This window comes from Tamandua tetradactyla, chromosome 21 (genome assembly GCF_023851605.1).
Source record: "Tamandua tetradactyla isolate mTamTet1 chromosome 21, mTamTet1.pri, whole genome shotgun sequence".
In the NCBI taxonomy this organism is placed as follows: Eukaryota; Metazoa; Chordata; class Mammalia; order Pilosa; family Myrmecophagidae; genus Tamandua; species Tamandua tetradactyla.
This window is the reverse complement of record NC_135347.1, coordinates 14,449,737-14,477,319: the sequence shown is the minus strand read 5'-3', so window position 1 is coordinate 14,477,319 and position 27,583 is coordinate 14,449,737. Positions and strand designations below refer to the sequence as shown.

Here is a 27,583-nt window from a genome sequence, read left to right as displayed (position 1 = left end):
GCTATCACTTTTTTAGTTAAGGTATATTAGAGAGGCTAGAGGGAAGTGCCTGAAAATGTAGAGCTGTGTTCCTGTAGCCATGTTTCTTGAAGATGATTGTATAACGATAGAGCTTTCGCAATGTGACTGTGAGATTGTGAAAACCTTGAGTCTGATGCTCCTTTTATCTACCTTATGGACAGATGATTAAGACATATGGGTTAAAAATAAACAAATAATGGGGGAACAAATGTTAAAATAAATTTAGTAGACTGAAAATGCTAGTGATCAATGAAAGGGAGTGATAAGGGGTATAGAAAAAAATAGGGGAAACAAAAGCTAAAATATATTGGGCAGATGGAAATACTAGCAATCAATGAGAGGGAGGGGTAAGGGATATGGAATGTATGAGTTTTTTCTCTTTATTTCTTTTTCTGAATTGATGCAAATGTTGTAAGAAATGACCATGGTGATGAATATACAATTATGTGATGATATTGTGTGTTATTGATATCATACCAAGAATGAAATGATCATATAGTAAGAATGTTTGCATTTGTATGTTGCTATATTTACAAAAATTTAAAAATTAAAAAAAAGAAGACACTAGAAGAACATAAAGAAAAATTTGGGAGAATAAATAGAAAAAACAGATCTTATGGAAATGAAAGCTATTGTAGATCAAATTTAAAATATACCAGAGATACACAACAGCAGATTTGAAGAGGCAGAAGAATGAGTGAACTAGAGGACAGGACAAATGAATTTGAACATGCAAAAGAGAAAATCGCAAAAAAGATGGAAAAATTTGAATTGGGTCTCAGAGAAATGATGGACAACATGAAGTGCACAAATATAAGAACCACTGGTGTCCCAGAAGGAGAAGAGCAAAAGGTTAGGAAGGTTATTTGAGGAGATAATTAGGGAAAATTTCCCAACCCTTATAAAAGACATAAATATGCAAATAAAAGAAGCCCAGTGAACTCAAATAGAATAAATTCAAATAGACTCACTCCAAGACATATTCTAATCAGATTGTCAAATGTGAAGGGAAGCAGAAAGTCCTGAAAGAAGCACAAGAAGAGTAATTCACAACATACAAGGGAAGAAACATTAGACTAAGTTCAGACTATTCAACAGGTGAGAAAACAAAAAGACAGGAGAGAGAGGTCTAGAAGAGGGCACAGAATTGAAGAGATTATTAAGGTAATTTAAAGGATAGAAAGAGAGAGAGGGAAAGAAACAGACGTGATAAATAAAAACCAAAGGATAAGAAGGTAGACTCAAGAACGGCTTTTACAGCAATAACTTTGAATGGTAACAGACTAAACTCACTACTTAAAAAACACAGATTGGCAGAATGGATGAAAAATATGATGCATCTGTATGCTATTTACCAGACACCCATCTTAGATGCAAAGATACAAATAGATTGAAAATGAAAAGATGGAAAAAATATTAAACACAAGCTGTAGCCAAAAGAAAGCAAGAGTAGCTATAGTAATATCAGAGAAAATAGATTTCAAATGCAAAGATGTCCTAAGAGATGAAGAAGGACATTTCACATTAATAAAAGGGACAATTCACCAAAAAGGAATAAGAATCTAAATGTTTATGCATCCAGATTATCAGTAAGGGTAACTGTGCCCATTTGAAAGGATGTATGTACCCTAGAAAAGCCATGTTTTAATCCTAATCCCATTTTATAAAGGCAGCCATTTCTTCTAATCCCTATTCAGTACTGTATGTTGGAAACTTTAACTGACTTATCTCCATGGAGATGTGACTCAATAAGTGTGGCTATTAAAACTGATTAGGTGGAGACGTGTCTCCACCCATTCCAGGTGGGTCTTGATTACTTTACTGGAATCTATAAAAGAGGAAACATTTTAGAAAAAGTGAGAGATTCAGAGAGAGCAGAGAAGGACAACAGAATGCTGCAGAACCACAAAGCAGAGGCCACCTGCCAGTGACTTTCAGAGATGAAGAAGGAAAATGCCTCCCAAGGAGCTGGAGAGGAAGCTAGCGATGATGCCATGTTCACCATGTGCCCTTCACACCAACAGAAAAACTCTGATCATGTTTGCCATGTGCCTTTCCACTTGAGAGAAAAACCCTGAACTTCATTAGCCTTCTTGAATCAAGATATCTTTCCCTGGATATCTTAGATGGCACATTTCTGTAGACTTGCTTTGATTGGGACATTTTCATGGCCTCAGGACTGTAAACCTGTAACTTATAAATTTACCCTTTTAAATGCCATTGAGTTTCCAGTATATTGCACTCTGGCAGCTAGCAAACTAGAACAGTAACTAAAAGGATAAAAAAACAAAGGATGAAAAGATTGAAGTAAGTATTGCCTTTACAGCAATACCATTGAATGTTAATGAATTGAACTTCTCAACCAAAAGGCACAGATTGGCAGAGTGTATAAAAAAGTATGATCCAAGTATATGCTATCTATGGGGGAAGAACTTTGACCCAAAGACACGAAAGATTGAAAGTGAAAGGCTGGAGAAAGATATTCCTCACAAACTGTAAACCAAAAAGAGCTGAAGTAAGCTATACTAAAATCAGACAAAATAGACTTTAAGTGAAAAACTATTATAAGAGGCAAGAAGTATACTACAAATTTATAAAAGGGACAATCCACCAAGAAGAAATAACAATTATATATATTTATGCACTTAACCTGGTGCCACAAAATACATGATAAACACTGGCAAAACTGAAGGGAGAGATAGATGTCTCTAGCATAATAGCTGGAGACTTCAATATACCACTCTCATAAATAGATAGAACATTTAGACAGAAGATCAATAAGGAAACAGAGAACTTGCATAATATGATAAATGAACTAAACCAAACACATACACAGAATACTACACTCCAAACCAGCAGGATACACATTCTTCTCAAGTGCTCATTTATAATTCTCCAAGATAGACCAGATGTTGGGTCACAAATTAGTCTCAATAAATTTTAAAAGATTGAAATTATTCAAAGCACTTTCATGACCAGAATGGGATGAAGCTGAAGATCAAAAACAGGCAGAAAAATGGAAAATTCACAAATATATGGAAGTTAAACAACACAATCTTAAACCACAGTGAGTCAAAGAAGAAATTGGAAGAAAAACCAGTAAATGTCACCCCAAGCCAAATTGAAAAAGAGAACACCACTTGTCAAAACTTACGGGATGCAGGGAAGGCAGTACTGAGAGGGAAAATTATAACCCTAAATGCCTACATTAAAATAGAAGAGAGAGATAAAATCAAAGACCTAAATGCACACATATAAGAACTAGAAAAAGAACAGCAAACTAATTCCAAAGCAAATAGAAGGAAACAAATTAAAAAGATTAGAGCAGAAATAAATGAACTTGAGAATAATAAACAGAGAATTTAAAAAAAGTTGGTTCTTTGAGATGATCAATAAAATTGGCAAACTGTTAGACCGATAAATAAAGGAGGGAAGATCAATTAATTAAAATCAGAAATGTGGGGGCATTACTACTGACAATAGAAATAAAAAGGATCATAAGAGGATGCTATGAACAACTGTATGCCAACAAATTAGACAACTTAGGGGAAATGGAAAAATTCCTAGAAAAACATACACTGACTCTAGAAGAAATAAAAGACCTCAACAGACCAGTTACAAGTAAAGAGATTGAATCAATCATTAAAAACCTCCCAACAAGGTCCCTCCCAGGACCAGATGTCTTCACAGGTGAGTTCTACCAATCATGCCAAAAAGAATTAATACCAATTCTGCTCAAACTATTCAAGAATTTTGAAGAGGAGGGAACACTATCTAGTTCATTATATGAAGTCAACATCACCATAATCGCAAAGCCAGATAAAGATACTACCAGAAATTAAAATTACATACCCACTTCCCTGATAAATATTCATGAAAAAAATCCTCAACAAAATACTTGCAAATAGAATTCAACAGCACATTAAAACAATTATACCCCATGATCAAGTGGGTTTGATCCCAGGAATGCAAGGGTGGTTCAACACAAGTAAATCAACTAAGGTAATTCACCACATCAACAAATTGGAAGGGAAAAACCACATTATTATCTCAATTGATGTAGAAAAGGCATTTAACAAAATCCAGGATTTCTTCCTGATAAAAATACTTCAAAAAAAATAGGAATAGAAGGAAACTTCCTCAGCAAGATAAAAGAGTGTGTAAAACCAACACTTAACATTGTACTCAATGGTGAAACACTGAGCACTTTCCTTATAAGATAGAGATTAAGACAAGGATACCCACTGTCACCATTGTTATTACACACTGTGCTAGAGATTCCAGCCAGTGTAATTAGGCAACAAAAAGAAATAAAATGCTATCAAATTGGAAAGGAAGAAGGAAAACTTTCACTATTTGCAAATGACATGATCCTGTATATAGAAAGTCCTGAAAAATCTACAAGAAGGCTACTAGAGCTAATAAACAAGTTAAGCAAAGTGGCAGGGTATACAAGATCAACAAGCAAAAATCCATTGTGTTTCTGAGCAGGCCATGGCAGCTCAGCAGGCAGAGTTCTTGCCTGCCATGCCAGAAACCCAGGTTCAATTCCCAGTGTCTGCCCATGTTAAAAAAAAAAAAAAGCAGAAATCCATAGTGTTTCTATACAGTAATAAAGAGCATTGTAAGGAGAAAATCAAGGATAAACATTTCATTTACAATAGCAACTAAAAGAATCAAATATCTAGGAATAAATTTAATGAACGATGTAAAAGAATGGTATACAGGAAAATACAAAACATTGCTAAAAGAAATGAAAGAAGACCTAAATAAAAGGAAGGACATTCTGTGTTCATGAACTGGAAGACTAAATGTCATTTAGCTCTCAATTCTAAACAAATTGATTTACAAATTCAATGCAGTCCCAATCAAAATTTCAAAGGTCTACTTTGTAGAAATGGAAAAGCCAATTATCAAACTTATTTGGAAGGGCAAGAGACCCTGAATAGTAAAAAAATATCTTGAAAATGAAGACCAAAGTTGGAGGATTCACACTTCCTGACTTTAAAGTATATTACAAAACTACAGCAGTCAAAGTAGCATGATACTGGCATAAGGATAGATATATTGACCAATGTAATTGACTCAAGAGCTAAGAAATAGAGCCTTACATATAAGGCCAACTAATACTTGACAGGGCTCCCAAGTCCTCTCAACTGGGACAGAATAATCTCCTCAACAAATGGTTCTGGGAGAACTGGATACCCATATTCAAAAGAATGAAAGAGGACCCCTATCTCATACTTTATACAAAATTAACTCAAGATGAATCGAAGACCTAAATATAAGAACTAGGACCATAAAACTCCTAGAAGAAAATGTAGGGAAGCATCTTCAAGATCTTGTGATTGGCAATGGCTTCTTAGACTTTACCCCAAAGAACAAGCAACAACAAAAATAGGTAAAGGGGACTGTGCTGGTTTGAAAAGATGTATATCCCCCAGAAAAGTCATGTTTTGATCTAAATCCCATTTCATAAAGGCAGAATAATCCCTATTCAATACTGTATGTTTGAAACTGCAATCAGATCCCCTCCCTGGATGATGTGATTTAATCAAGAGTGGTTGTTAAGCTGGATTAGGTGACGACATGTCTCCAGCCACTGGGTGGGTCTTGATAAGTTTCTGAAGTCCTGTAAAAGAGGAAACGTTTTGGAGAATGAAAGATTCAGAGAGAGTAGAGCAGAACGCCATAGCCACGAGAAGCAAGAATCCACCAGCCAGCGACCTTTGGAGATGAAGAAGGAACATTCCTCCCAGGGAGCTTCCTGAAACAGGAAGCCATGAGAAGAAGCTAGCAGATGATGCCGTGTCCGCCATGTGCCCTTCCAGATGAGAGAGGAACCCTGACCGTGTTCACCATGTGCCTTCACAGACGAGAGAAAAAGTCTGACTGTGTTCACCATGTGCCTTCTCACTTGAGAGAGAAACCCTGAACTTCATCGGCCTTCTTGAACCAAGCCATCTTTCCCTGGATGCCTTAGATTGGACATTTCTATAGACTTGTTTTAATTGGGACATTTTCTCGGGCTTGGAACTGTAAACTAGCAACTTATTAAATTCCCCTTTTTAAAAGCCATTCCATTTCTGGCATATTGCATTCCTGCAGCTAGCAAACTAGAAGAGGGACCACCTCCAATTTAAAAATTTTTTGCATCAAAAGGCTTTGCCAAGAAAATGAAAAGACACCTCAGTGGGAGAAAATATTTGGAAACCACATATCAATCAAGGTTTAATATCCAGATATTAAAAGAAATCCTGTAACTCAACAAAAAAACACAAACAACTCAATTTAAAAATGGGCAAAAGACTTGAACACTTTTCCAAAGATAAAATACAAATACCTAAAAATACATAAAAAGATACCCAACATCACTAGCTATCGGGAAAATGCAAATCAAAACCACAAAGAGATATCATTTCACACCTATTAGAAGGGCCGCTATTAAAAATCCAGAAAACTATAAATGTTTGAAAATGTGAAGAAATAGGAGCACTCATTCATTGCTGGTGGAGATGTAAAATGGTGCAGCCTCTATGGAGGACAGCTGGGTGATCTGTCAAAACGTTAAGTAGAATTGCCAGTAATCCTGCTACTATGTATGTACCCAGAAGAACTGAAAGCAGGGACACAATCAGATATTTGCACAGCACTGTTCATAGCAGCATTATTCAAAATTGCCCAAAGATGGAAGCAAACCAAATGTCCATCAACTGATAAATATGGAAAAATAAAATGTGATATATACATACAATGGAATTTGATTCAGCCATGAAAAGGAATGAAGACCTGATGCATGTGACAACATGGATGTACACTGAGGACATTATGTTGAGTAAAATAAGCCAGACACAAAAGGACAAATACTGCATGATCACACTTTCATGATCTAATTATAATAAGCAAACTCATAAAGTTAAAATCTATAATATAGGTTACCAGGAGATAGATTAGGGTTAGAGAATGGTGAGCTGGTGTTTAACTTCAACAGAATTTCTACTTAGGTTGATGATAAAGGTTTGGAAATTATTGTGAGTGTAATCAATGGCACTGATATAGGTTAATGTGGTTTAAAAGGGAAACTTTAGGTTGCATATATTATCAGAATAAAGATTAAGCATAGGACTATGCAACACAGTTAACCCTATTGTAGATTATGGACTATACTTACTAATATAAGCATGAGAAGGTTCTCTTACAAATTAGAACAAATGTACAATACTAATACAAAGTGGTAATAATAGTGTGGTATATGGGAAAACACACCTAATGTTAATAACAGATGATAGATAAAATTATTTTATAATCTTTCATCAATTATAACAAAAATAAGTACTGTTTAAAAAGTACAATTATTAATTTTAATGCTATCATCAATTGTAACAAATGTTCCACACCAACGCAAAGTCTTGGTGGTAGGGTAGTTTATAGGAATCTCATATTTTATGCATGATTGTTTTGTCAACTCACAACTGCCCTAGAAAATAAAAAGCAACAACCATCTACTGAACTCTCTGTGTCAGGCACTGACCATGCATAGCACATTGTCCTCACAACTCAGTGATAGGGATCCACTGACTATCCTATTTGGGGGATGAAAAAACAAAAACTTCAAGACTTGAGTAACTTACCCATGTTCACACAACTGAAAAGTAGTAAAGCTGCGCTTTTAATCATTCTGCTAGTCTTTCTCCCAGGCACTGAAGAGACACACAAGAAATAAAAATAGGAATAGACCTCAGGGTTATTTTCAATTCAGATAATAGGAAATATAGAGAGAGAATGCCAAAGATCTCCAGATCCCAGCCTTATACCTTGCGGATTTCCTTGTCTATTAACAAAAATGGGTTTTCTGTGGTGAAAATGGTGGTATTTTCTTTTCACATTAACCTCAGTTATTGTTATGCAAACATCATCTCATATTGCACAAAAATCCTACAGAATTTCTGGTGTGTATATCTTTAGATCTTCAGAGTTAGTCTTTCTTTTACTAGAAGGCTGAGAATGGGCTAATAACAGCTGCTTTCCTGTGGCCTGAAATGTCTACCCTGAGTCATTTTACAGCATAGCCAATCCCCTTGGAGAACATGTGGGGCCAAGGGCCATGCAGACAAAATTTCTTCCAGCGAACTGCATCTCTCAGCCCCAAATCTCAAAGCCTTGTGATTAACAGGCACTAATGAGGTTAGAATTATAATTATTTTTAAGCAACTTCCCTTTGGCCCATGTTTAACTGTCTGAAAACCTATTTATCTGCCAATGCTCCCTCTGTATCTTTACATTATATTTGCATCAGAGTGGTAAACTGAAAGTTAAGTCCCAAACAAAAATGACAAACTGTTCCAGGTCCTAAAACAGAAAAGGGGGTGGTGAGTAGAGGTCATTATATATGGGAAGATGAATATAGGTATGCAGAGAAGTGGTCAAATTTAATCACTGATTTCCTGTTTTGTTGGACTATTTAATTTACAAATATTAATAGTGATAGCTAACATTTGAGGATTTTTTTACCTGAGGGCACTCTCTCAAGCCTTTTGCATTTATTAATTCATTTAATTCTCAAAACAATCTTATGAGGTACTATTATTATCCCATTTTACTAGTATGGAAACTGAAACTTGAAAAATTTAAATTGTTTTCCCAAGGTTACCCAGCTAGAAAGCATAACGGCAGAAATATACCTGGGGAGTGTGACTCCAAAGTCTGAACTCTTAATCCTCACTTCTCTATCTCTCACATATATAAAATTAAATAACCACAAATATCAGCCTGGATGCCCTTAATTCCAGAGTCATACTCACCATAATTATACAAGCATAGATTTTTGGAACTAAAAGTGGCATGTGGAACAAATAGTAGGCTTATTTTATTTACTTCAGAGAAATAAACAAGGATTAGCAGATAGCAATGACAGAGATGTAGATTTTACTTAGTTAGAGGAAGACTATTCTAGCAAATGTGTCTAAAAGTGGTACATATCACTTCTGCTTGCATTCCATTGAAAGGGCTTTGTCACATGGCCAGCCTAGCAGCAAGGGAGCTTGGGAATGTATCATCTATTACTATGGAAGGAGGGGAAGACAGATTTTGGTGCACGGACATTTTCCTTTCAGTTTGACATCCTTTTTCTCTTACCTGTGGCTGCCTTTCAAGGCTATGGGAAGTCTCCGAGCGTGATAAACATTTCTTTTGCTTGCTTTCTTCGTATTTGCTATAGTACTTCCAGTTACAGATAACCTCCAGACTAACAAAATGCTGCGGAAGAGAATCTGTATACAAAGCAAGCTTTTCCTGGATACTGTGAAGCATGGAAGAGGGGTAAACTGCTGGGACACCAGACAATCATTTCAGAGAGTGTAAAAGAGAGGAACGACATATCATTATCGATATAATCCCTTAAATAAAAGATAATTAACTTCCTTACTCAATAGTTGAAATCTCAAAGCCCCCTAAACTTCCAGCTCTTCCCAAGTTGTGCTTGGATTTGTACTTTTCCAGAGCTCTTAACCAAAAATAGGGAAAAGAGTAGGTTAGAAACCCATTTCAGCTGCTTGCCAGAGAAAAATGGTATCACACAGCCAATGGTCATTTTTGGAAAATCCTCTCTCCTCTAGAGATGAAAACCAAATCTGATGCTTTCTCCACTTGATCAATTTTAAAGTGTAGAAGTCGGGGGCGGTGCGTTTCAGTAATAGACTCAACTGTAGGACTCCATTAAAAATTCACAACTTAATAAGAAACAGTATTTGTCTCACAAAGATTTGTGCAGTCTTTTCAAAGTGGCCGATCTGCCTACTTCACTTCTCTGGGAAGTCTAAAACCCCTAAGAGGCAAGAGTTTTTTCTCTGTACTTCTCTATGTAACTTTGTTCTCTTCCTCTCAGAATTAATAAAAGAGCATTAAATCAGTCAGATTTTTTCTGATCATCAAAGGGATGATTGCACTCTCCTATTTCCCAGGATGCTGAGCACAACAGAGGACAAGGACTTTGTCTTCACTGCTATACTGAGAACAATGACATTTCCTAATCAGATATGAAAAACTGATAATAATGTCTTATTTCGGGAAGCACCCTTGAGTCTGTGCAAATAGTTTAATTTGGGGTACTGGCTGACTATAGAAAAAATTATGGTCCCTCCATAAAATTGGAAAATTGTGTGACCATAAAAAACTGTATTTTCAAATAATTATTCACAGCATTTAAAAACCATAACTATTCATATGAGCATTTGTAAAATGTCCAGTCATGAAGATATTGACCATTTGCTTTATAATTTAAGGTTGAAAATGATGTTTGTTATTGTTTAGTAAATCATGCAGAAAGCCAGTAAAGAATATTCATTTTAAACATACCAGGCTTTGACTGTCCTTGAAAAGAAAGAAAGGCTGCTTTCATGAAGAGTATTTTCCTAGCACTCAATGGTTATTTGCTTTGTGAATATACTAAAGTGCTATGCATTATTCTGTAAAATTGTAAGCATAATGAAAAAAAGTATAACACTTTATTCAAGCCTATCCAGGTACAATGCTAACATTTTATGGGACAATTTCTACCTAGTTCTATCAATAACATTTCTACCTTAGCCTCCATTTTGCTCATATTATCACATGACCAAGATTCTAGCCATCATTTTTGCTCATATGAAAATCTGGGCAAAATTAAAGCAAGGATCAAAACAATATAGGCAAAAAAATAGGGCGGTGCAACAGTGGCTGAGTGGCAGAATTCTTGCCTACCATGCCAAAGACCCAGGTTCAATTCCCAGAGCCTGCCCATGCAAAAAAAAATAATAATAAAATAAACAATTGGTAATAATAAGAATAATAACATTAGTATCACTTTAATATGTTCAGGCACTATGCCAAGAACTCATGTATATTACCATACTTGATTTATACACCAACCCCTATTTTAGATATGAGCAAACTGAGGCACAGGTTTAGTTATATGTTCCAAGGCACTACCCCTTAGTAAATGGTAATGCTGGAATTTGAACAGAGACTCTCCAGCACCCACACTCAACTGTATATACACTGCCTCATAATTTTAATGAGAAGGAGAGAGAGTGCTGGGAAATATAAAAGTCTTATTTTCTTACAGGTCTATCCTCTTTAGAAAATAAAATAAATTAGCCAGGACCCAAATCTAATCTTCACTGTGCAATTCCAGGCTGCCATTCCCAGTGGCCACTTAAAATCTATTCATTGACTGACAAATATTGGTTTGCCTTTAGAAACAGGCCTCCAAAAAACAGAAAAATACTGAAAGCTAATCAATAAAAGCCTCTTACAATTTAGCACACAAAAGAATCTCAGAAGAATAATGTAATTTCAGAAGGTCCCATGCCACAGAAATTGCCGCTTCTCTGGTCTCATGTTTCTTGCAAAACAGGAAATAAGAAAACTAAATAGAAAATCATAGCCATCAATTCCTGTGGTTCCAATTAAAATAGCTCTTGACCAACTAAGTGGCAAAATAGGCCACAAGCTCAAATTAGGAAAAGATAGCAAGTCCACTCCATGCTTGGAAAGCACTCACATTTTCAATGAAAAAAAACAAATTAAGCATAAAATAAACGTGAGCTCAATGGTTCAAACTCAAAAAGAAATAAAATGGAGTCAAAGACCAATCAGTTATATGCTCATGCAATCCAGATTTATTTAACAAATGAAATAAATCTGAACGTGAGGTGGAGAGTAGCAGGGTCTGGGTCTGGCATGACCCATCACACAGAGGGACATGATGGAGAGAAAGATGAAAGTAGACAATGTAGGAGTCAGAGGATGCAGAGAACCATGTGATAAAATTGACCCATTTGACCGAAATTAATATGAAAGTCCATAGAGGTGAATATATTCTGAAAGGTGAAGTCCCCTGAGGATAGGAAAAGTCAGGAGAGAGGAAGGCTGCCTGCTAATCAGAGGAGTGTGTGGAGAGGGATATCCATGAAGAAAATCATCTCAAGTTCAGAAGCCAATAGGACTGTCAGGATAAGGGTGAAGGGAGATGGTTGTGCTAGATCCCCGCCACTGCTCTACGCCACAGTCCTCAGGAGAAATGAAAACCATCTATCACGGTCCATGCAGCCACAGTCATGACCCTCACCCAGGGTCAGGGGCCCATTTAGAAAAGGAGTCTGACTTAACAACATTAACCAGCCAACAGAAGGAAAGGCTTTGGTTGAGAGAGAAAGAGGACTCTACAACATCAGGTCTACTAATTTCAGTCCTTCAAAATGGAAATAAATAGAAGGGGAGGCTTGGCTCTTTTCCATTAGACCCTGAGAAGATGGAATTCTAAAGCCTCAAAGTACACTTTGGGGGCTAATTTGAGGCTAAGACATCCTTTTTCTTAGCCACATTCATTCAAGCATTTTTTCCTTCAGCAGACCTCTTTAGAATGCCCACCATGTGGCAGTTACTGTGCTAGGGACATGTAGACATCAGTCACAGTTCATTCTGAAGGAGCTTAAATCTGCTGGGAGTGCTAAGTCATCATCCAAATAAATGCCTATAACTCAAGGTAAAATGGGTCAAGTGCTGATGAAAAGTAGGAGAGAATGATGACTTTTCACTGGAGAGAGAAAGCCACTGGGGGAGGGAGGTATGAGCAGATTTCATAAAAAAGACACTGAGCTGAATCTTGGAGGAATACAATTTCAAAAAGCAGAGTCAAAGGTATAAGAGCATCTGAAAACAAAAACAGAGCTTGAACAAAGGATCAAAATAAGGAAAAATTAAGGAAAGAGTGAATAGTGGAAAGTACTTCACTTTGGCTGTAGGGTAAGAACCCAGAGGAAAGAGAGAGAAAACTGGAATAGTGTGATGGAGACAAAGGTAGAGCTCATAGGAAATCACTCTGAGGGAATTTTTTTAAGTAGACACTCAGTATTTTTAATTAGGGGTAAATCAAGAGCTAAATCACAAGGATAGTTAATCAGGGAGACTAGCTTTGAGAGGTAGAGAATGCAAAGCAGAAGAATCTACTTCAGGTAGATGGAGCTGGAGCTAGAAAGAAACAACAGGAATAGAGAGGAGATGGCACCAGATAGAGAAGAAGGTAGAATCTCCTGGGCTTGGTATCTGTAATGGAACCATCTCATTAACAGAACCAACTTTCACCCCTCTCTGAACCTACATCCTGTACTGTGTGAAATTGCAGTCATCTCACTGAAATTGTGGAGTCTATTACTCACCTCTGCCAATAGCAAGAGACAGAAGAGACAGCATACCAGTTGTGAGTTCAAACATCAAAAGGCCTTGTATGTTCTGCCTGTGCTCTTCACCCTTTCCTTTGCCATGTAAACATACTCAGGCTGGTCTGCTGGAGCCAAGCCATCCCACCATCTCAGCCAACACAACCTCGGACAAATAAGTGAGCCCAGCCAAGATCAGCGAGCCACCTAGCCAGCCACAGCTGACCACAGATTCACGAGCAGTAAATTTACAATTGGGTGATGCCGACATTTTATGATTGCTTTTTTGTACAACATTATTGTGGCAATGGTTAACTGATACAATTGACTGTTAGAGAAAAGGGAGAAAGTGGGTATAGATTGAGGAGGTCGCAGATAAAGAGGGCAGACCACACCTGAAGCTATGTGTGGAGTCAGAAGAGTTTGTGCCAATAACAGTGATAGTAATTAAATGAATATAGGACCTGGACTGTAATAGGAAATTTAAATGGTGAACTATATAAGATTCTAGCCTGTTAGGCAGGTGGTCCTCTGGAAATTCATTTTCTGGATGCAGGCAGAATCAACTACATAATTTGCAAGGCCCAATAATTTGTTAAAAAATTACTGCGAAATTCAAGATGGCGACAGCAAAGCATTCAACTAAACCAAGGGCCCATCTAAGTGCAGGGCCCTGTGTGACTGAACAGATCACACATCTATGAAGTCAGCCCTGAACACAGATCTTTGTCTTTCAAAGACACTGGCAGAATTTATCATCTGGGTAACTTTGGACAAATCACTTTTCCCTTTCGGCCCTAATTTGTTCATTCCTAAGGTGGAGATAACCCCTACTTTTCAGGATGATTGTAAGAATCAAAGAATCTACCACATTAAAGGAATGTATCCTTAAGTAAGGCTTTGGGGGCTTTACTTTTTGTTTTCCAGGTTTTAAATTTCTCATTTTCTCTAGTTAAAGGGATTTTGATATTAAAAGGCAGTCAAGGAAGAAAAAACTAAAGTTGACTTTTCCAGCCTAGAGAGAAACAAGGCTTCTTTCTGTTCTGCTCTCAAATATGCACAGGTATCCCAAGTCAAATGGGGTCTGGAGAGTGAGAACTGCTTAATATTTCTGACCCTTTAGAGTTGATTCCTATTCCTCCCCTTTAATTTGCTACCAAGCTTCTCACATAAGTAGTTTAATTGCTACCAAGCTTCTCACATAAGTAGTTTGTACATAGGCCTTTAACCCTGTCATGGTCAGGGACATGTGTCAACTTGGCCAAGTTGTGGTACCTGTTTATCTGGTTGGGCAAGTGCTGGCCTGTCTGTTGCAATGAGGACATTTCATAGAATTAGATCATGATCACATCAGCTGCATCCACAGCTGATTCCATTTGTAATCAGCCAAAGGTGAGAGTCTTCTACAATGAGTGATGCTTAATCTAATCGTGGGAAGCCTTTTAAGGAGGATTCAGAGGAGACAGGTTCCACTCCTGCTTTAGCTGGTGAGCCTCTCCTGTGGAATTCATCCAGACCCTCCATTGGAATTGTCGGCTTCACAGCCAACTCTTTTGGACTCTGCATTCCTGCAGTCACATGAGACACTTTTATAAATTTTATATTTGCAAGTGTTCCCTGTTGATTCTGTTTCTCTAGAGAACCCTAACTAATACAAATCCCTTCTGCTACCTGCCTCAATTCCCTCTTCTTATCTCCTGTGCCCCAAATTCCAAAATTATCGCTTATATTATACACACATTGCACACACCCAATCTCATACACTGAATAAAACTCTAATTCCTACAGACCTCGCATCTTAACCAGCTCACAGAAGGAAGTCATTTGATCCTTAAAGTTTTTACTGAGACAATAATGGCAGAGCATATTTACCATAATACAGCATTGCTATTTTTTGTAGAAGAAACTCTTTTTCCTAATTACAAAATCCAAATGAGTTCTGGAACTTTTTTAAAAATCAGAAGTCAATCAATAATGGAATAAAATGCATGATGCATGCTAATACTTCATTTTAATTAAAATAATATATTTTATTATGCATCTTTTATCTCTCTATGTAATAAATGGAGTAAAATTTATCTGTTGCTTTTTTTTTTAAGTTGGAAAAATTCTCCCTGAACTTATACATGCCTGATGTGAGGCTAGCTCTTTTCATAATCAATACCGTCAGAAAAGTAGGAACAAGAAACAGGGTGAGACAGGGGGCAGATGAGAAGAAGACTAGTTGTTGGGAGTATTGTTGGACTGCCTTTTCATCACTTCATTTATTTATTAATTCTCCCCCTTGAGACACATCAAGTTTGTAAGACTATGACATCATCACTCAGTTGTCAACACTATAGTAAATAAAGGGGCACAATTTAAAGCGAGACTACTTGAAGTTATGGCCTCTTTTATAGAAAACATTTTTCTGTTGTACTTTTAGGAAAATTTTATGTTAAAAAAATGTAATCATTTATATCAGGAGCGGCAGTTTTTTTTTTTTCAATAAAGAGCCATATGGGCGGACCACGGTAGCTCAGCAGGTAGAGTTCTCACCTGCCATGCCAGAGACCCAGGTTTGATTCCCAGTGCCTGCCCATGCAAAAAAATAAAAATAAAAATAAAGGGCCAGTTAGTAAATGTTTTAGGCTCTGTGGGCCATTCTCTCTGTCACAACTACTCAATTCTGTTGTTGTAGTGCTAATGCAGGCATAGACAACACATAAACAAACATGCACAGCTGTGTTCCACTGTGTTTCAATAAAACTTTACCGGCAGAAAGAGCAGCAGGCAAAATTTGGCTTAGGGGTTATAGTTTGCCAACCCACAGTTTCTATGCTTCACCCTATCTCTTCAACCTGTTTGTCAACAGTCTAAAAGGATGTTGTTCAAGTAGTATAATTTCAGGCCTTGTAATAGGAACTCAGGATAATATGCTTCAGGTTGGGGTGGAGTCTTCCCAGGGCAACTTAAACCTCTACATCAGGCTGTCCAAGAGTCAGTCACAGAATGACCAAATGTAAAGCCACTCTGGGGGTTAAAACCAGCTAAGGGACCTTTACTGAGTGAGAAGCCCTGTAGCATAATGGAAAGTGTGTCGATTAAGAGTCTGAGGAACCTGAGTTCAAGCTCCAACTCTGGACCTGCCAGTCAAACAGGTCACTTCTCACAGCTTCACTGTCCCCCAACTTCTTATTTTGCCAAGCCCACTGTCATGAAGTACCACAGCCTCGTTTGCTTAAGTCACAGAAACATATTATCTCATGCCTCCATCACATGGCCTTTTCTCTGTCCATCCCTGTCTTAATAACTGTGTCCAAATTTCCTCTGCTTATAAGGGCACCAGTCATATTGGATTAAGGGGCCACCCTAATCCAATTTGGCCTCATCTTAACCAATATATCTTCAAAGAAATTATTTAGAGATATGTTCACACTCATTGGACCACAGATTAGGATTGAACATGCGCTTTGGGAGGACACAGTTCAAACCATAACACCATCTGAAAAAAAATTAGAATGGTAACATCTCACAGAGCTTGGGTTAAAATCAAAGTAGACAGCATATCAAAAGCATACTATAAGAAGTAAAGTGCTATTCACACTTTTAAGATAGCTGTGAGACATTTATAAATGTAATCACATAATATCAGGAATTAATTATACCGAATAAAAACCTAAAGACAGGGAGGCATTTGTGCCATGACATTTTAATAAACAGAAGGCTTCCTTCAGCCTATTCCAACAAAAGGGGAAATGTATGAAATAATAATCTCAACCCTCAATAAACTGGATTTCTAAAGCTGGTGACAAATTCATATGCAAATCAACAGAACCATCTGCCAGTTGTTTCAGCTAAGTTCATCTTGATCATTTCTAATTGCAGATTCTTGGAAAGCCAGTTGACACATATGAATGCATCAATAAACAGACCCTTATAGGAAGTATTGGAAATTATTTGTGAACCATTCTGTGATTGATGACCTCAAAAGTTTCCAATTAGCCTTTAAAAATCTCCCAAGATACTGACTGCTTCATAATGTCACCTAAAACAATAAGTAGTTGTTTGTTCACTCAAGAATACTTGGCCTGAATGAAGCTGCATCTGAGCTATAGTTTTTCTGGTCTTTTTTTGTTTGTTTGTTTGTTCTGTTTTTTTATATATTTTTTTTGTATTTTTTATTTTTATTTTTCTCTATATTATCATTTTATTTCTTTTTCTGTTGTCTTGCTATTTCTTTTTCTAAACTGATGCAAATGTACTAAGAAATGATGATCATACATCTATGTGATGATATTAAGAATTACTGATTGCATATGTAGAATGGAATGATTTCTAAATGTTGTGTTAGTTAATTTTTTTTTTAATAAAAAAAAAAAAAAAAAAGAATACTTGGCCTGGTTTTGACTGTGAGTGGAAATGGCACTGCAAGGCAGATTTCTTGGCAACTTGGTGAAAAGGACTGTTCAGTCATTCCTGGGGTGGATTTATATAATGCACACTAGAACAACCCAGCCTCATAAGGCCAATCTTATGAAAAGTACTGAGAATCAAGATGTTCCTTACCTAACCACTAACCAGCCATGTTGCTTTCAGAAAATTACTATCTCTCTGGCCTCCATCTTCCCATCTTTGAAATGATGAACCTTGATCCAGTTCCAACTTGAGACCTGGGCAATAGGGACCTGCCCTGCTCTGGAACTCCTTTGGCCATACCTACAAAACCCCCTTGGGGTGAGAGACCATAACGAGAGCCAAGGAATTCTGCCTATCTGGAGCCTACAGTCCTCACTTTCTAGCCATGCTCTGGAACCAAGAAATTTGAGGGACTCTCAAAATTCCTGCCCAAATGGTCATAAACCTGGGGAAGACCACATCGCATTATGTGTAACCCCACGCCTGTGACCAAGGGATACCTGGCCAAAGGATGCTATTATCAGGGAATATGGATGGCATTTGAACATGCAGGCTAGCAAGTCCACATATGTCTATACAAGGCCTCTAGCAGTGCAGGGATGAGGGAAGAGAAAGAGGGTTACAGGCCCATCCCCAATCCACTTTCTGGCACTGAACTCTGAGTGGTCCAAGAATTCCAGATTCAAATCTGGTCTTTCAAGTTGGTGTGAAGTTGGCCTTATCAAGGTAGGAGGGCAGAATGTTTCACTTACAGTTTGTTAGTTTGACTTAGCACTGCTAACTATTTAGAGAAATGGCATAGAAGCCTCCATTTGTATTCTTGCCCTAGACTCAAAAAATGTTAGAATGCACCTGTTTAGATCATACCTCAGTAAGGTGCTTCCCAGTTCTAACATACTTCAGTGAACATTACAGAACTTTGGGACACAAAGATTCTCTGTTTATTCAATTTGTTCAACTGTCTTCCTGAAAAAATTGCTTAACTTATCAAGATATCAGTTTTTTCATGTAAAAATAAAATTTTAACCTTATTTTACAAGGTAGTCCAGTGGATGAATGATGTACTGAAAATTCTGATACTTAGTAGGTCTTCAACATATGCCAATCCCCTGCCATTGGAGAAAATGAGCCTCAAAATAGGATGAAGAAAGTTAATCTTATCATGATACATATATCCTGTCCTCATTTCTCCTCCAACAACAAAGAACTTCTGCTAACAGAGGAATTATTCCAAAGACCAATAACAACGCTTTTATCTGAAATGAGGAACTTAAACTCATCAAAAACAGAAAGTTTTTCAAATTGTGAGGCAGATGTTCTTTACCAGCTGTTTGCAGATAATCTCTCCAGCAGTGTCAGACATGAAGTTCCAGAAATACAAAGATGCTAAAACAGCAGTAACTGAGAGCAGAGCTTAAAGCAAGGAATTTAACCCTTGGAGGACATAGAGAACTGTGTCACTGATGGATATAGGGGTGTTTATCAGTTTTGAACTTGATCTAACAGGGTCAATTTTTTTCCCCAAAAATATCTAGTGATAAGTGTTTGCGTACTACTTTCATTAGCATGGTTCTATTTTTAAAAGTCATCATTATAGAGAATGCATCGGTTGGTTAGGGCTAATGAAATTGTATTCATGCCCAGTTCTCTGAACCCTTGCAGAACTGAGATTATTGCTCTGTAGAGAACACATTGAGTGAAGAGGGAACAGAATTAACCCAGCCATTGCAGAGCTGTCTTCTAAGGAAAGGGTATTATGGAGCATTCTGCCTCCAGGTTGTCTAGGATCTGAATTTTCAAAGAGAACGCCAAGTTTCATCAGATCTGCTGCTCTGTATGTTAAGAAATGAAACACCATAACTGCTATCCAAAACTCTCAGTGACCTGGTATATATCACTGATACTAGGGGGATGTCATGTGTGTCCGGGACAAATAAGCATAGAAAAAGGCCCCAACCATGAGGCTTTGACTTCAGACAAGGGAAGACAGAATAGACAGGTGCTAAAATAAGTATCTGAGATATTTGTAAAAAGTCAGTTTAAGCATTGTGATGCTTTCAAGGATGACACAGGAAATCAACCTAAAAGAAGGTGTTCACTTTCATGGGCAAAAACTTTCAGAATTCCTGTAAGAAATAGTCATTGTTCTAGAGCTATATTATTGAGCTGATCCAGTGGGAGTGTTTTTAATGCAATTTTATTGATATATATTATATATTCACATACCATATAATCTTTCAGAGACTACAGTATCATCATATACCTGTTCATTCCTCATCACAATCAAGTTTGGAGCTTTTCCATTACTCCAAAAAAAAATTAAAATAAGAATAAAATTTAAATAAAAGTTAAAAAAGAATACCCAAAACATTCCATACCTCTTATACCCTGCTATTACTTCTTTATTTTTTGTCCTTATTTTCTTACTCATCTATCCTGATACTGGATAAAGGGAGTGTCAGTCACAAGGTTTTCACAATCACATGGTCACACTGTAAAAACTATAGAGTTATACAATCATTTTCAAGAATCAATGCTATTGGATTATAGTTCAACAGTATCAAGTATTTCCTTCTAGCTACTACAATACACCAAAAACTGAAAAGAGATAGCTATATACCACATAAGAATAACCTCCAGTATGACCCCTTGGCTCTATTTGAAATTTCTTAGCCACTGAGACCTTTTTTGTTTCATGTCTGTTCCCCCTTTTTGTCAAGAAGACTTTCTCAACCCCATGATGCCAGGGCCAGACTCAGCCCAAGAAGTCATATCCCACTTTGCCAGGGAACTTTACACCACTGGGAGTCATGTCCCACATAGAGGGGAGGGCAATGAGTTCACCTGAAGAGTTGGCTTAGTGAGAGAAGCCACATCTGAGCAACAAAAGAGGTTCTCAGGGGGGTTACTTTTGGGCATAATGATAAGTAGGTTTAGCTTCTCCTTTGCAGGAATAAGTTTCATTTAAAGGGCAAGCCCCAAGATCACAGGCCCAGCCCATCAACTTGACAGTCCCCAGTGCTTGTAAGAATATCAGGCCTCTCAAGACATGGGGAAGTTTAATATTTCTACCTTTTGCCCAAGTTCCTCAAGGGGATTTTGCAAATACTTTTTTGTCTTCTGCCCAGATTAATCTGGGATATATCAGGGCATCACACTAACCTGTATAGACCAATAAGTCTCACACACCTTTCAAGGTTCCATGTAATTATGGTGTTTGAGTAAGCAAGACTATGCAAGTCAAATTAGATATTATGCAACCAAAATATAAATTTTGTGCCAAATGAGTATCTCTTCAGTGGGAGTGTTTTTAAGGCTCTGAAAAAGTAAATGAAATTTCTGGCTGCTTGAAACTAGATTATTCCTCATTGGGAATAGGCCCTGCATGATAGCAAAGATCTATAATTAACCACGAAAGTAAGAACCGTGGGTCAGCCTCCCTTCCCACTCAACACTGGTTTTATTAATTGCCAAGTAACTGAAGTGTAGCTCAGCAACTAGTTTAATACCAAGAATTTGGAAGGGGTCCAGGAAAGAACAATGAAAATGATTAGGATATATTCCCCCACGAGGAAAATATTTTTAAATTGGGTTTATTTAACCTAGAAAAGAAAAGATTTCTCTAGGGAAATTTAATAATTTTCTTTAAATAGATAAAGGGCTAATATAAGAGTGACATGAACATGATTGCTTTTACTGACAACAGTTTAAGAAGTGATATTACAACTGAAAAGAATTAAGTTAGCTATTGGAGAATGTTGAAAGATTTATGGTCTGTTGAAACTTATGGGCAATTGGGAATAATTTTCTACAGATATTTAATCCAGGAATCTTCCAGTGATGCCATACAGGTAGGGGGAAATGGATTAAGTGACTTTTTAGAAGTCCAGTCTCTGAAATATATAGTATCTTAAAGACAAATTATTCTGTTTCACCTGAGGTATATACTAGCTATTAAGTCTACTCATGAGCCACCTCAGTCCTTAAGTATCCCAGGGGTTAGGCTGTACTCCTTGCATAAATAATACAGTAGATAAACAACATAAGTTTAAGCAAAGCAATTAAAAGAAAACATATATTTTGCTAATTTCTTAATGTCCTAAATATGATGCTCAAAAGTGATAAAAATTGAATCACTAGTCCTCTATCAAGCCAAATTTCTACATAAATCACCTCCAATAGTTCATTCCATCAGGTCAGAAATTTTAAGATCAAGGATTTCCACGTGACAGCCTGAAAAAGATTTATCCTTGATCTTCAGACCCCATCTAACCTGAGCTTTGCCTATTGGTTCACCCCATCCTTCCATCACATCCTTTATCAAAGAGTAGATCCAGAAAAAAAATAGACAAAGATTCTAAAAGCAACCAGAGAAAAAAGGTAGATTACCTATAAAGCATTGACAGACTAACAGCTGACTTCTCAATATTAATAATAAAATGTAGAAGTCAGTGGAATAATAGTCTCAAAGGGCTGAGAAAGTATAGCAGGCAATCTATAACTGATTCAACCTAACTCTAGAGACACTTTTTAGATAAACTAAAATTTAGCAAGTTTATCACCCATAGACCCTCACTAAAATCTATCAATGATATTCAAAAAAACATAATTGAATCTAGAAGGATCATAATTCAATAAGGAATGGAAAGAAACTGCTTTTTACAAAGCTGGAAAGATTAAGCCTAGCAATGCTGGGCTTTGCCTGTGCAATGTACAAGTACTACCCAAGTTGGAACCAAGAGAAAAGCAGAGGTGATGTAGCAGGCAGGCCTCCCCCTCTTTCTAGTTCAGCTGTGCTCTCTGTGGAAAATCCCCAAATCCCCTCTCCTTGCAGTCAAGCGAGATAAGGCACATTTCCTGGTATAGAAACCCCCTTCCCTAGCCTTCAGGAACTGGTAAAAATGCACATAGGCAAAAGAAGACATTCCTGGGGTGGGGGCCCCTCAATGGTTCAGCTCTGGGCCATTCTCAACTTAAATCAGCCAATTATTTACCTAGTCTTTAACATGTCAAAGAGTCTATAAAAGCTAAGGTTGCCTTTTGTTAGAGGCTCAGACTTGCAGAGGTTACTCACTGAGCCCTATGGCCTAGCAAATAAAACCTGCTTCCTGAAACTATGGATCCTTAGTCTCAGCTTGTTCTAACTTCGCCGAACATTCCTGGTTTTCGCGCTACAGTGAAATGGAGAGAAAGAGAAACTCTTCATGGAGCCAACGAGCTAGTTATTTCCTTCAGTTTTTTTTAACCAGGTGAGACAATAAATAAGGTTTTTTGTTCAAACCAAAAGGAGAGAATGTGAAATAAGAATTATATGTAAACTATAAAAAGCAATTAATAAAACGAAGCATGCACAATAAAAACTGAAAGAGAATGTAAATATAAGAAAAATAATTTTGTTCATGTCATTCATTTTTTTAAGATTTTCTTTGTTGCTTAAGGAGGAGAATGAGAGGGGGTGGAAGGAAGAAAGAGTAGGAGGAGAAATAACCCAGTAAGAAGACCTAAACTGCTACAGTTCATTCCTAGAAGTCAAGTCCACAGGCTTTGTGACAGTGTTTTTCTCAATTCTCAGACGTCTTGTTTACTTGTTTCCAGGGTTCAAGTATCCTGTGGAAGGCCCTTGCTTTCACACACTACCTATGAGCCCTTTATCTCTATTCAAATGCAGACACCAGTTTGTGACTCAAGGCTAGTAAGGGACGCAATTGTGTGGGGGTGACTCTTCCTGGGAGACACTGGGAAATACTGCCTAGAATTCCCCCAGTTGCTAAAGGCCCTTCAGCAGGGTCACTAGAATTAGATGCAATTTTAAAGTCTTCCAACCTTGAATAAAACATTGAAGCACATCCTGTGAATTCGTTGGGTCTTAAATTTAGTGAAACCACAGAAACCACCCTGAACTTGTCTCCATGACAAGCAGGCATCCGAGTATCAAATCAGTTAGATGGATGATTTGCAAAATGTGGAGCCCAGGCCCCCAGAATCAGCACCATATGGAAGCTTATTAGAAATGCAAATTCTCTGGCCCCACCCCAGACCTACTGAATTAGAAACTCTGGGGGTGGAGCCAGCAGTCTGCCTTTTAAGAACATCGATCACCTCCCCACCCTCAGGGGATTCTGATACATGCTAAAGTTTAAGGACCCCTGAATTCTATTTTAAAACCAAATTAGTGTGGGGATCTTCCTATCACTGAGCCAAGTGTTGTGAATTTGTGTGTAGATTTTAAGGGAACCTCCTCTCAAAGAACAATTACATAACCAAGGGCAGGATGCCTGTTAAGTCATAGTGTGACGAGAGAACCGGTGACTTCTTGGTGAAGGTTTTAGACTTAAGAAGAGATAATATAGTTCTCTGGTAAGAAGGGAAACAGTCCTGTCATGATAAGCATCTCACAAACCTCTCATTCCATGGAGAAGGATGAGTAATGATTCCTCTTTCAGAAAGGGGAGGCTTTTTTTTTTTTAAAGCCTCCGCTTTCTGAAATATTTATATGAAATATAAAGAGCAAAAAAGAATCAACTCTGGAAAACACCAGTTCTAACCAGTATTTTGTTTTGTTTGTCTCTTCTGAGGGGGATGCTGAGAAACATTGTGGCAGGGGACTCGATGATGGAGAATATCAGGCAATAAAGGCAAAGGAATGAACCATTTTGGGGGTCCTTCGGCCTGCCACCTGCAGCACACAGGCTGAGCCCCAACAGTGGCTCAAGCCCAGAAAAATTCTCCCCTACAGATTTTCACCCTGATTAGCAAGAAAACCAGGCCCTGATCCACTAAATCTGGTCCATTCTTTTCCTTTAAAAACTCACTGATTTTTCTCTCCTAAGTAAAATATTTCCAGAAAGTTAAAACAAAAAACAAAAGGTATAATGAGGTAATAAATAATAAGCACATATAACATAAAATATGGAATTACTTCTGTCAGAGTCAGACAGACAGAATGTAACCTGTTCTGATTCACATGAACTAGAAAGGAATAAAGCAATAGTCTCCTAGGAAAGTATTAACTGCCTGATAGATTGCTTTGGAACATTCGGGTCAGTTTTCATTTTATAAACGTTCAAACCTCTAATCCTCTGTGTTTAGAAAGTCCATCAAATTTTACCACAGTTTGCCTACTTTCCCTTAGCTTTTCAAAGGCTACCTTCCCTGTTTATAGCCCAGGTCTTAAGCTCCTGATTAAGTTGGCACAAAATATTTATTCTTATTCCTAACCACCAACACTTTTTGTCACCAACCTCCATTCCTTATCCCCACCTCATCCACTCTTCCTGCCCCAGCTTAAATCCTCTCCCTTAAGCGTAGTCCAAAATGCTCTCCCTCCTGAACTTGGAGCAACTGTCGTCTGTATAATTCACTGGGCACTTAGTCATGTACTTGTCTCATCACATCTCTTCTCTCAGAGACTTCCTTATATTCTGGGGCATCATTTAGATACAACCATCCAGAACTCCAAACTGTTTATTATATGATTTTTATCTCTCCTTTTTTTAACTTCCCTAAAGGATTTTTGGATTTTGCCTGTGTGTACAAATTCCAAATATGGTGACTGGAATAATTACTCATTTCATTCCTATGTGTCAGTTTAATTTTTGTTTGTTTGAAGTCAAGCTGTCTAGAGAAACCTTTTGCGTCAGTTCCAGTCAACACTGGACTAGGCACTGAGGATACAAAGAGGAATAAAATAATATCTTCATATAAGTGGCCTGCTATTCACTGAGGAATGAATTTATCTAAAGCCAGTTCTGCTTCAAAAATGCAGAAGTTTTTTATGCACCCAGATAAATAAATGTGTCTGGAAGCGCATCACACAAAGTGTATGGGCTAGAAGGAGAGAAGAAAGAAAAGAGCAAGCAAATATCAATAAAGTGAAGGGTCCCTGATGAAGGTAGAAAAGCACCAGTGATGATGGGCTGCAAAGTCAGAGTGCAAGCATCGCCCATTATACTAAAGTCAGAAGCAACCACTCTATCCTCTGAAAAATGGGTACTGAGCTCTAGTGAACTCACGCTTGGTTTATTGTAATAATCTGTTTTACTTTCCTAGGTGTTAAAACAAATACCATGCAGTGGGTTGGCTTAACAACAAGAATTTATTGGCTCATGGGTTGAGGCTAGAAAGCTTACTTCCTCCCAGGGTCAGTATCTTCTGGCTGGCCAGCAATCTCTCCTGTCATGTGGCAATGCATATGGTAATGTGTTCTCCTTTTCCTCTGGGTCTTTCTGTTCCCTGTGTTCTCTCTTGCATGCACACACATACTCGCTCTCTTTCTTCTCTCTCCTCCATCTCTCTCTCTCCAATCTGATTCACTTAGGCCACATCTCAATGGAAGAAACATCTCCAAAGGTCCCATTTACAATGGATCCACACCCACAGGGGTTGGGACCTGAACATGTCTTTTCTTAGGAACATAATTTAATTACAATAGTCTGTTAGCAGCAACCCCTCTGTCTTTTATTTCTAGCTTATAACTGGTTCAAAATGTGACTGCAACCCTAATTTCTAGTCCATCCTCTGGTTGCTCTATGATTTTCATTTTCTGATCATCACTATTTCCTATTTATGAAATGGGCATAAAATCTTAATTTTATATCCCAAGTACTTCTATAATGGTTCTGGAAGTAGTGAAATGACTCTATACCCACGATACTGCCAAGCCCAAAGATGAAGTCCAGAAGCATTTCCTTTAAACGGTAGGAATCTGGGTTTAGGCCTATATCCAGTTCTTCTGCATTGGCTTTATCAAGTGGAAGGTAACATCACCTAAAACTGGGACAAGTGTGTCTTTCTGCATTCTAAAGTATGGCAAGCATTTTGATGTCATTTCTACCCTGTCCCAGCCCCTCTGTTATCATGTCCAGAGCAGGACTGCAAAGTAGAAGATTCTACATGAGCCAAACAGGGAGTTCTGGTGTTGTAGAAAGAATATGGATATCAAAGTCAGGCTGATATGATTTTAACCTGAGCCATGAGATTCATTCATTCATTCATTCATTTATAAATTTAACCAGTAATTACTGGGCACCTACCATGTGCCAGGAAGTCAACTGGATGCTGGGACTGCGATGATGAGCAAATTAAGTCTCCCTCCCTGCCTTTGTAGAGTCCAGAGCACAGTAACACGTATCATCATGTCAAGGGGGCCACTGCAGGTGCTCAAATCATGGGAATCAGGGGCCCCAGAATCAGAGGTGGTACAGCCCGGAACACAAAGAGGGAGGCTTCCCAGCTTAGCCTGGGCTAAGCATGAAAGGAGTGGGAACTAGGCAGTACTCTAGGGATAGGAGAATGTTCCAGACAGTGAAGGTAAATGTATAGGATCTACAAGGATGAGGGAACACAACACAATGGTGCAAAGTGGCTGAAAAACAGTGAGTAGGAGAATAGAAGGAAATGAAGCAGAAATGAGGCCTTACTTGTCATCCTACTGTGCCTGCAGGAAACTGTGATAACTACTGACCAGGTGAGGAAAAGACAGAGTCAGAGTTTTGTATTTAAAAGGCTCAGTCTGGCAGAGTTATAAGTGAGGGATTGGAGGAAGAAGGAACTTGAGAAAAGACCCAGCTGGGAAGCGTTAGATCCGGGGAACGGGGAAGGGCACTGCAACTGGAGCGGTGGAGGCTGTATCGCCCCTCCCAACATGGCTTCTGGAACCGCCCCTTCTGGACACCTGACTTCCAGAACTGATGAACCGCCCCTTCCGACCACCTGACTTCAGGAGACCCACCCCTTCCGGAGGTCACCTGACCCCCTATTAAAAACCACCCACGCCATTACCCAGGCGCTGACTCACCTCCCTCCATCTTGGGTTCGGTGAGCTCAGCCCGGGAGCGCAGAAACAAACCCGCCTGCTTTAAATTTCCTGGTCTGCCGTCCTACTTTCTCACCCTTTCGCCTCCTAAACCTTTCAGGAAGCTATGGCTATAATCCAGGTAACAAATGACAAGAGTCCCACTGAACTAAAG

General features: G+C 38.1%; 1 long non-coding RNA gene across 1 annotated transcript in view; it reads right to left on the bottom strand.

The window, feature by feature from the left end:
* Positions 1-27,270, bottom strand: part of LOC143665489 (uncharacterized) — a 98,454-nt gene extending 71,184 nt beyond the window's left edge. The window contains exons 1-3 of the long non-coding RNA XR_013167005.1: positions 26,648-27,270; positions 9,157-9,347; positions 7,653-7,721 (exon numbers count right to left, since the gene is read on the bottom strand). This is a non-coding gene — a long non-coding RNA (uncharacterized LOC143665489). The remainder of the gene's footprint in view (positions 1-7,652; positions 7,722-9,156; positions 9,348-26,647) is intronic.
* Positions 27,271-27,583: the final 313 nt, after the last annotated feature.